The sequence below is a fragment of the Carettochelys insculpta genome, chromosome 24 (genome assembly GCF_033958435.1).
Source record: "Carettochelys insculpta isolate YL-2023 chromosome 24, ASM3395843v1, whole genome shotgun sequence".
NCBI lineage: Eukaryota > Metazoa > Chordata > Testudines > Carettochelyidae > Carettochelys > Carettochelys insculpta.
This window is the reverse complement of record NC_134160.1, coordinates 7,562,633-7,574,115: the sequence shown is the minus strand read 5'-3', so window position 1 is coordinate 7,574,115 and position 11,483 is coordinate 7,562,633.

Below are 11,483 nucleotides of genomic sequence, written 5' to 3'. Positions count from 1 at the left end.
CCCTCTAGTGGCCAAGCAATGGAGTTGCATTCAACAGCCTTTTTTCATACTTTGGGACCTCACCCTGGCTAAACTTTGCAGGTGAGCTCTCGGCCGGCTGGGGCGACTGCACCCAAGGTCAACCTGCGCCACTGGTCCGTAAGCCCAGATCCTCCAAGATATTTATTTGCCTAACTCCCCTCTCGGAGGACCTGCACCAAATCTGACGTTGCGGGTCTTTGCCCGCGAAAGCTCGTGCTCCAAAACATCTGTTAGTCTATAAGGTACCACAGGGCTTCTTGTTGTGTTTGGTCCAAAGTGTCTGACCTTTGACATGTGCAAGGACCTCCTGCTCCTAGACCTCAGCCAGACAGGGTGGGTATCAGCTGTAAGGGGTCAGGTTTTCAAGTTTCCCCTCCTGTAATTGGTGGGCTGGTCCCACTACACCAAGATTCTTTGAAAAATCTGCCTTAGGGTCTGAAATGTGGCATCCTAGAATCAGTGCTCGATTCTGGGCACGTGGTTGTAAGCAAATGAGGTACCATCCTACTGAATGACCCTGCAGCTGGTTGGATCCAGAGCCGCCTCTCCTGAGAGCAGGACCTACTGGCTACGTCTACACGTGAAGCCAACATCGAAATAGGCTATTTCGATGAATAACGTCTACACGTCCTCCAGGGCTGGCAACGTCTATGTTCAACTTCGACGTTGCGCGGCACCACATCGAAATAGGCGCTGCGAGGGAACGTCTACACGCCAAAGTAGCACACATCGAAATAAGGGTGCCAGGCACAGCTGCAGACAGGGTCACAGGGCGGACTCAACAGCAAGCCGCTCCCTTAAAGGGCCCCTCCCAGACACAGTTGCACTAAACAACACGGCTACGTCTACACGTGAAGCCTACATCGAAGTAGCCTATTTCGATGTCGCCACATCGAAATAGTCTATTTTGATGAATAACGTCTACACGTCCTCCTGGGCTGGCAACGTCGATGTTCAACATCGACGTTGCGCAGCACCACATCGAAATAGGCGCAGCGAGGGAACGTCTACACGCCACAGTAGCACACATCGAAATAAGGGTGCCAGGCACAGCTGCAGACAGGGTCACAGGGCGGACTCAACAGCCAGCCGCTCCCTTAAAGGGCCCCTCCCAGACACACTTGCACTAAACAGCACAAGATACACAGAGCCGACAACGAGTTGCAGACCCTGTGCATGCAGCATGAATCCCCTGCTGCAGCAGCAGCAGCCAGAAGCCCTGGGCTAAGGGCTGCTGCACACGGTGACCATAGAGCCCCGCACGGGCTGGAGAGACAGCGTCTCTCAACCCCCCAGCTGATGGCTGCCATGGAGGACCCCACAATTTCGACGTTGCGGGACGCGGATCGTCTACATGGTCCCTACTTCGATGTTCAACGTCGAAGTAGGGCGCTATTCCGATCCCTTCATGAGGTTAGCGACTTCGACGTCTCGCCGCCTAACGTCGAAGTTAACTTCGAAATAGCGCCCGACGCGTGTAGCCACGACGGGTGCTATTTCGAAGTTAGTGCCGCTACTTCGAAGTAGCGTGCACGTGTAGACACAGCTCACAAGATACACAGAGCCGACAACTGGTTGCAGACCCTGTGCCTGCAGCATGGATCCCCAGCTGCCGCCGCAGCAGCAGCCAGAAGACCTGGGCTAAGGGCTGCTGCCCACGGTGACCATAGAGCCCCGCAGGGGCTGGGGAGAGAGCATCTCTCAACCCCCCAGCTGATGGCCGCCATGGAGGACCCGGCAATTTCGACGTTGCGGGATGCGGATCGTCTACACGTTCCCTACTTCGACGTTGAACGTCGAAGTAGGGCGCTATGCCGATCCCCTCATAAGAACATAAGAACATAAGAATGGCCATACTGGGTCAGACCAAAGGTCCATCAAGCCCAGCATCCCATCTGCCGACGGTGGCCAATGCCAGGCGCCCCAGAGAAGGAGAACAGAAGACAAGTGATTTATCTCCTGCCATCCATCTCCTGCCCTTGTTATGAAGGCTGGGGCACCATACTTTATCCCTGGCTAATAGCCATTTATGGACCTGACCTGCAAAAATTTATCAAGCTCTTTTTTAAACCCTAATAGAGTCCTGGCCTTCACAGCCGCCTCGGGCAAGGAGTTCCACAGGTTGACTGTGCGCTGTGTGAAGAAAAATTTCCTTTTATTGGTTTTGAACCCACTACCCATCAATTTCATTTGGTGTCCCCTAGTTCTTGTATTATGGGAAAAGGTAAATAATTTTTCTATATTCACTTTCTCCACACCATTCATGATTTTATATACCTCTATCATATCGCCCCTCAATCGCCTCTTTTCCAAACTGAAAAGTCCCAGTCTCTCTAGCCTCTCCCCATATGGGACCCTTTCCAAGCCCCTAATCATCTTAGTCGCCCTTTTCTGAACCTTTTCTAATGCCAATATATCTTTTTTGAGGTGAGGAGACCACATCTGCACGCAGTACTCGAGATGTGGGCGTACCATAGTTTTATATAGGGGAAGTATGATCTCTTTTGTCTTATTATCGATCCCTTTTTTAATAATTCCTAACATCCTATTTGCCTTACTAACTGCCGCTGCACACTGCGTGGATGTCTTCAGAGAACTATCCACTATAACTCCAAGATCCCTTTCCTGATCTGTCGTAGCTAAATTTGACCCCATCATGTAGTACGTGTAATTTGGGTTATTTTTTCCAACATGCATTACCTTACACTTACCCACATTAAATTTCATTTGCCATTTTGCTGCCCAATCACTCAGTTTGCTGAGATCTTTTTGTAGTTCTTCACAATCCCTTTTGCTTTTGACTGTCCTGAACAACTTGGTGTCATCTGCAAACTTTGCCACCTCACTGCTTACCTCATTTTCTAGATCATTGATGAACAAGTTGAACAGGATCGGTCCCAGGACTGAGCCCTGGGGAACACCACTAGTTACCCCCCTCCATTGTGAAAATTTACCATTTATTCCCACCCTTTGTTTTCTGTCTTTTAACCAATTCCCGATCCATGAAAGGACCTTTCCTCCTATCCCATGACCACCTAATTTACATAAAAGCCTTTGGTGTGGGACCGTGTCAAAGGCTTTCTGGAAATCTAGGTATATTATGTCCACTGGGTGCCCCTTGTCCGCATGTTTATTAACCCCTTCAAAGAATTCTAATAGATTAGACAGACACGACTTCCCTCTGCAGAAACCATGCTGACTTTTGCCCAACAATTCGTGCTCTTCTATGTGCCTTGCAATTTTACTCTTTACTAGTGTTTCTACTAATTTACCTGGTACTGATGTTAAACTTATCGGTCTATAATTGCCAGGATCTCCTCTAGAGCCTTTTTTAAATATTGGTGTTATATTGGCCGTCTTCCAGTCATTTGGTACCAAAGTGGATTTAAAGGATAGGTTACAAACCACTGTTAATAACTCCGCAATTTCACATTTGAGTTCTTTCAGAACCCTTGGGTGAATGCCATCTGGTCCTGGAGACTTGTTACTATTCAGCTTATCAATTAATTCCAAAACCTCCTCTAATGTCACTTTAATCTGAGTGAGTTCCTCAGATTTGTCGCCTAAAAAGGCTGGCTCAGATTTAGGAACCTCTGTAACATCTTCAGCCGTGAAGACTGAAGCAAAGAAATCATTTAATCGCTCCGCAATGGCACTGTCTTCCTTGATTGCTCCTTTTATATCTTTATCATCCAAGGGCCCCACTGCTTTTTTAGCAGGCTTCCTGCTTCTAATGTATTTAAAAAACATTTTACTATTGTTTTTTGAATTTTTGGCTAGCTGTTCCTCAAACTCTTTTTTGGCTTTTCTTACTACATTATGACAGTTAATTTGGGAGTGTTTATGTTCCTTTCTATTTTCCTCACTAGGATTTGACTTCCACTTTTTAAAAGCTGCCCTTTTCTCTCTCACTGCCTTTTTAACATGGCTGTTTAGCCATGGTGGTTCTTTGTTAGGTCTCTTACTGTGTTTTTTTATTTGGGGTATACATTTAAGTTGGGCCTCTAGTATGGTGTCTTTAAACAGTTTCCATGCAGCTTCCAGGGATTTTAGTTTAATTACTCTACCTTTTAGTTTCTGTTTAACTAGCTTCCTCATTTTAGTGTAATTCCCCTTTTTGAAATTAAATGCCAGAGTGTTTGACCGCTGCGGTGTTCTTCCCAACACAGGAATATTAAAAGTTATTATATTGTGGTCACTATTTCCAAGCGGTCCAGTAACAGTTACCTCTTGGACCAGATCCTGCGTTCCAGTCAAGACTAGATCGAGAATCGACTCTCCCCTTGTGGGTTCCTGTACTAGCTGCTCCAAGAAGCAGGACTTCTTGAGGTTAGCGACTTCGACATCTCGCCGCCTAACGTCGAAGTTAACTTCGAAATAGCGCCCGACCCGTGTAGCCGCGACGTGTAGCCGCTATTTCGAAGTTAGTGCCGCTACTTCGAAGTAGCGTGCACGTGTAGACACAGCTACTGTGAGTGTTCCTTGCACTCTGAGCCCTGCCGAGATAACAGAGGAAGAAGAGAGGGATTTGGGCCAGGAGCCTCAAAAATACTGTAGCACCTTCACTTTTATTGAAATCAGTGGAGTTTGGGTTCTAAATATCTGGGACTTGGAGGAGCCTGTTCCTTCCTGGGCAGCTCTGAGCAAATTGGTGACCACTTTCCAACCACAGGGCAAACCCGCTCCCCCTGCGCAGTCCACGAAGGGGTGGCCCAGCTGCATATGGAACCTACGGGATGTGGGTCCCCTAGGCCAGTTTCACAGAGAAAAAATGAGTCTCCTCTACAGCCTTAGCTGAGAGCCAGCTGGCTTTGAGCTCAGACTGTAGAGCAGGGGTCAGTAATTTTCATGGGCACAAGGTGGGAGCTCAGTCCTGCTCCTCCTCCCTTACGCAAAGCCAGGCCCTCTGTGGATTAAAAAAAGACCAGCTAATGCTCCCAACACCACCTAAGGGGTAAAGCTCTGCGGCTTCATTTATTTGTTAATGGAGCTGTTGTCAATAGGACTATTAGTGAGTTTTAAAATTATCACCAGCTGTCAACCTGTACATAGAGGTCAAATACAAGCCCTCCACCTCAGAAAGATTGCTGACGTCTGCTGTAGAGGTTCCTGCACTAGGCTCCAGAGGTTGCAGGTTCAGGTCTGTCTCTGGGCAGTTATATGAACAAGGCTGGATTGGATGAGCACAATCTCTAAAACTGGTGTTGTTGGATAATATTTGAGGAAAGAACCCAGCTTGACCTTTCTGGGGCTGGGGGTGTGATTGTGGGACTTGCGAGCAGAGCAGGTGTTATGGGAAGTCCCTGAGAGGTGCTCTTGGCAGATGTCTTTGCAGAGTCACTTTGCCAAGCAAAGCTGCGTTTTGATTTCAAACATGGACTGAGGGGCAAGAGAGCGGGAAAGCGCTGAGGCAGGAGGCCTGGCTGGATGGAAGAGGCCGTTACAATTAGAACGCACATCATTTAAATAACGATGGCATATGATACAGTGATAAGTGAGTTCAAAGGAATTCCATTTTCTGGTTAGAATATGTCTTACCTCCCAGATCCTTGGCTAAAAAGTGCTACGATGTCACCACCCACAATATCTGCCCCTGGTAACCCTTCCCAGCCAGAGAGCAGAGTGGCAAGTGGAATTATTCCCATTTTACAGCTGGGGAAGTTGAGGTGAAGTGACTTGCTCATGGTCACCGAGGAGGCTAAAGACAGAGGCAGGAGCCCTCATCCCTTGAATCCCAGGACCCTATCTACTGAGCTACTCTGCTGTACTCAGCCTCAGCCTGGTTTTTGAGGAAGATAAAATGGTGCTGGGTAAATTAATGCCCAGAGCGGAGACTTGGCCAGAGCCATAGAGAAAAGCCAGTGATGATAATACCACAAAGAGACACCCGGCTCTCCAAGAGGCCTGGCTGTCACCTCTGCTCCTAGGCCTGCTGTCCTCACAGCTCAACAAACGGCTATTTACGGAGCCACTTCCTCCTTCAGCATGGGGAAGCAAACAGTATGGCTGTCTGAAATACCACTGGCCTGGCTGTCTGTACAAACTGGCTGGGTGGCCTTCAGAGGCTCTGTATCCCACAGCAACAAAACAGAGAAGTTAAATGCATTTTATATTTTTGTTTTAAATAAAAGGAGCAGAATCCACTGGGGTTTTTTTTTGCAGATGGTCTGAAGGCTTTAGAGGCAAAGACGGGGTGCTCCACAGCACAGGTGGCTGGGTGCTGGGTCTCCTGGGTTCTGTTCCCAGCCACAGGGGTCATGAATCCTGTGCAGTTGGGCAAGTCCTGTAACTGTGCCTCAGTTGCCCCATCTGTAAGATGAGTTCTACTCATGCCCGCGCGGGGGTGCGGGGTGGGCTGAGATTGTAAAGTGCTCTCAGCTCCTCTAGTGGTGATATGATACTGCCCAGTGATCAGTCAGGCTGCCACCTGACTCGGTACAGTCATTGCATGCTAGCACCACTCATGTTCTGCAGCCAGGGGTTGATGCTCGTGTTTCAGGTGGGTCATGGGCTGATATGGTGCCGACCCGTCCTGATGGTGCTGTTTCCTACAGCCAGCGGAGCTATGGATGAGGGGGGTCAGGCAGTTCTCCCCACGTATGCCAGTGCAGACAGCAGTTTCTCTCCCCTGGGTAGGACAATGATGCAAACGGGATCCTCGAGTGTTGCACTAGCTGCTCTTTTCACAGACTGCCAGCAGGTGGTGAATCTTCCCCACGAGTCTGCCAGGTCTGGGCACAGCCAGGGGTTGACACCAGTGGCCTGGGTTGTTTAGGGCAGGGGTGAGCAAACTTATTACGTCGGGCCCCCCTTTTTGTCCCTGCCGTTAGCAGGGTCCCCCACCACCTGTCTAATGTCTTGGAAACCGATGGGCATTGTGGTTATGCTCACAGGAGAAAAAAAAAGCCCTTTCAGCACATGCAAGAAAACAAGTCTGGCGAATGTCAAACCATACGAACGGGCATAGAAATGTAAAGACGCGTCCAAAAGCAGGAACGTAGCACAACACGCTCAATGAGCCTCCAATCTGGCAGCTGATTGTGCTGCGCCCTCTTGTGAGATTTCACCCCCCACTTTGGGCACCCTGGTGCAGGGCCTTTGTGAGCTGAAAGTCTCCTGTTCTCACCTCGTCTCTTGAGCCCTTAGCTCAGGCTTTTCCTCGGCAGCTCAGTGTGCTTCCCGACTGAGCTCAGCGCTGTCACCCTGGTTCTACAGAGCAGGACACGGAGGCACTGGTATATCTTGGCTAAGGTCCGCTAGTAAAGCAGTAGCGGAAGTGGGACTTGAGCCCAGGGTTCTGAGTCCCTGGGCAGTGCCCTATCCACTAGGCCTCGCTGTCACCCTAGGTTTAGCAGCTGTGGTTCAGGCACCACTGATGCTCCACCTGTTCTGGGCTCTGCCAGCCCAGAGCTCAGCCCCCCAGTGCCATCTGCCTCCTGCCGCTTGAGATGCCTCTGGCTCGGTGGTTCTCCCCCTGTCACTTGGACCCCAAAGTGGGTTGTGACTCTGTTTCAGTGGGGTTGCCAGGGTGGGTGTTAGACTTGCTGGGCTGGGGCTGAAGCAGAAACCCCAAGCCCCACTGCCTGATGGCCTCCGGCCTGGGCAGCAGGGCTCAGGTTACAGGCCCCCTCTCTGGGCTTTGACTCCCCATTCTTCCAGGGCAGCGGGGCTCCGGCAGGCTCCAGGTTCGGTCCCTAACCTCGGCTGGTGCTGTGCTTTTTGTTGTCAGAAGGGGGCTGCAGTGCAGCGAAGCCGATCCCCTGCCCTAGTCACCATGGATTTTCCCTCCCGGACAAAGAAGTCTTTTGATTTGCTGCCTCACCCTTGCACAGCTGTGCGCACAGCTGCCCTGGCAGCTGCAGGAAGGCTGGATTCCAGAGCCCATTAGCCGCCAGAAGCAGCTGCAGAAGCAATAGCAGCAATGAAGGAGCTGGCGAATTGGTGGAGCTAAATCACAATGGCAGAGCGTGAGCCTTTGAGAGACCTCTGAGTGGGGTGACACGCTGCAGGGGAGAAGCTGTTACCATCCCCAGAGCTGTGCAGTCAAATCCCAGCAGTGGGGACCAGCGTTACCTCTAATCTTTCCATCCCTGTGTGGAATGAATTTTTACGGGCATCGAAGCAAGTGCAAATGTGCCCCACCCGTGGAAACAAAGCGCACCAGTGGGCACTCGGGTGATCAGCTGGGTGGCATCTGAGGCTCCCCTGAGCCGCTGGACAATTGCCACACCTGCCGTGGCCCAGGGCTGTAAGCCGGGAGGGGCTGATCCTGCTCCCAGCGGGAGTTTGTCCTTGGCTCCAGTGGATCAGAACGGGGCCCCAAGGTTGTCAGGTGCAGAGGGTGACGGACGTCCATCCTGCCACTGGCCTCTCTGGTTAGTTGTCTGTCCACACGTTAGCCTGGGCTGGTGCTGGTTGCCGTGGGCGCTGAGTTACTGTTTGGGCAGGGCAGGGGGGCAGCTGTCGTCTCTTAGCTTCTTGTTAGCGCCTGTAACTGGGATGAACAGGGCAGCAAAGGTGTCGCAGCCGCCCCCAGGGACTGCGCTGCCTGCACCCCCTGGGCTCTCCCAGGACCTCTGGCCTCACAGGTGGCCACGGAGGGTTGGCCAGGACATCGGGCCCGATCCTGCCGCGCTCCAGTGTGACGCTGCTGGTGGCAGTGCAATCCCACCTGGTTTTCATCAGCAGACTGGGGCCCATCGCTTTCCTGTTTTCATCCCCCGCTTTGCTCCTCGGCTGAGCTCTGGGCTCCTAGAGCGAGGGGGGCTTTGCTGGGCCCTGGCCTATGCAGGGGGGGTTCTCTCTGCACTCACAAACTGGAGCACCCATAACCAGGAAATGGCACCATGGCTGGGGTGCGGGGAGGTGTGGGCCTGCAGCTAGGCTGCATCCCTGAGCAGAGAGACAGAGCTCCTCCTGGGCACTTGGGGCAGCGGGTGGGGGATCGGGGTGTGGTGCTGAGCTGGAAGTGTCTGCCCAGGTGGGAGGGGACCCGGCCTCCCGCTTGGATCCCAAGGCAACGTGATCTTCGTGGTGGCACCCAGCACACCCTGCCTGAGCCAGCTGTGCTGACGGGGCTGGTTCCATGGATCATCAGGCAACTCCAAAACGTCCTCGATGTGGCCTGCTGGCCTCTGGGTTTACCGGCTGCCCCTCCCGCCCCAGTTTGTAATGCACAGGCCTAGTGCCTCCCGCAGCAAAGCCAAACCGCTTTAGGATGGCCCCGATGTGGCCTCCTTCCTCCCTGGGACTTGTGCAGCACAGGGAAGCCAGGGCTGCTGGAGTGACGGACCCAGGCGCCATCCAGCTGGCTCTGTCCAGGGCCAAGCTGCAGCTCCCCTGCCCTGTCACTGGGGCACCGGCCTGTACCCATCTCTCTGGACTCCAGCTGGGCCAGAGCCCTGCATTCCTCTGCTCTTCTGCCCTGCCTCCCTGATGGATGGGACAGGCAGGGGGAGGGGCAGGGGAAGGGCTCCTCTTCCTTCATCTGCCATTGTCGGTCCCCTTCTCTCCAGCCAGCAATCTGCTCCCTGCATGCCAGCAGACAAAGGCCCTAGCTCCAGGCCTCTTCAATCACCCTATTGTGCCCTGGGGAAGACATTTGGCCATAAAGAGTTACCGTTTGCATCTCAATGCGGCCTCCTTCCCCACCCTCCCAAGGCAGAGCCTGCCCCACAGACCCCCAAGATGGGCCGACAGGCCCAGGAACCCAGCAGGAGGAGGGTCTTTTCCCTGGCATGGGGACCCTGCAGCATGGGACAGGCGTAGGCTGGGGAGTCACGTGAGCTGAGTTTCTGTTGGCTGGAAGAGCTCGGACTGGAATTCACCTGCTTTGAAACAGCTGAGAGTCCAAGTGTTGTGGAGCTGTTAGTTCTGGCTGTGTGTGCAGGGACAGGGGTAAGGGGAGGAAATGCCTCGGCCTAATGTTGCACAAGGTGCTGCGTGCCTGTTGACTTTCAGCCTCCACCCCTGAGCTTGCTGCATTTCAGCGGTGCCATCTATAGACTGCAAAGTGCTTTGGGATCCTTCAGGATGAGGGGCCCAATCAAAGTGGTAGTGTTGGAGGTAGAGACCCAAAAGTTCAGCTCCTAGTGACAAGCTGCAAAGTGAGGGACAGGAGCCCTGTTTCCTCCAACGTCTGGAGGGGAAGGGGCTTGGATCAGGGGCGGGGGATTGATCTGGCTATTTTTAATATTGAGATGTTTGTATAGTGCATCTACATGTAGACTGGAGTGTGTGTTTATGCTGCGGTGTGTGTGTATTGGGGGATTGGAGTGTGTGCGTAACTGCCCACAGGTGCGCTCAGAGGTGGGACCACTGGAGCTTAGTCCAGGTGCCTCCACAGCTTGAGCTAAAGACGAGCTGGTCCTCAGCTTAGGCTGTAGAGGACACTTATTCTTTCTCCGTGACGTGGTCTAAGTACCGCAATGTGGGACAGTTAACCACACATAGGTGTGTGGGTTACATGTGCTTTGTGCTGGGGGTGTGTGTGTATGTTGATATTGGGGGGCAGATTGGAGTGTGTGTTTGTGCTGGGGTGTGTGTGTGTATGTTTATTCTGGGGGGCTGAAAGGGGTTCTTCCCCTTCTATTGAAATACAACCTTAACCTTCCCTTTCCAGCCCCTGCACCCCCTTGTGTTCCCCTTGAGCCCATCAGTTGCAGTCCTGCTAGGATGCTGCTGGTCACAGAGACCACTAATAAAACAAGGGGATCAGGGCTTTGCCGGCCTTGTCCCCCCGTGAACCCTGAGTTCTGAGAGCTTCAGGGAGGAGCCCACTGCATCCTGGGGGTGCCCAGTCTGAGGCCCAGTGTGTTGCCATGTACACTCCCAGGATGCAGGGGGGAAGCTCTCGTTCACAGGCAGTAGCTGCTTCTAGCTCAGTAGTGGGTGGGCCATATGTGCAGACCTCCTTCACGTCAGTGGACCACAGCAGCCTGGATTCCACCTGCAGCCCCCCCAGTTTGCCCCCTCCCCCATGCACCTCTCACGTACTTACCTGCTCCTCTCCCCCCCGCCATCTCCCAGCACTTTCGGAGCTGCGGATTCCCTGATTCACACTCCGTCCTCACCACTCCCCCTCCCTCCTGGTGCTGGAATGCTGCGAACAGCTGATTCAGGGTGTTCCAGCCCTGGGAGGGGAGAGCAGGGATGGCGCGTGATCAGGCGATTTGGGGCTTCGAATGTGCTCAGGAGGGGGTAGACGGAAGTGTGGAGCGCCGGTGTCCTGGTGCCCAAATGCCACAGGTTGCCCATTACTGGGATAGAAAGGGATCAGGTATTAACCATGCATGTGAGATTTTCTTTCCTTAAGAAAGTATTTGCCTCTGTGGATTTGAAACCCTTTGGGATCTTCCCTGACTCAGACACACAGGCCACTGAAAGGGTTATTTCTTAGACTTCACACTTCTTTACCCCTGCCCCTGGTTGCTTTCCCACCCAATAACTGCATGTGTCTTCAC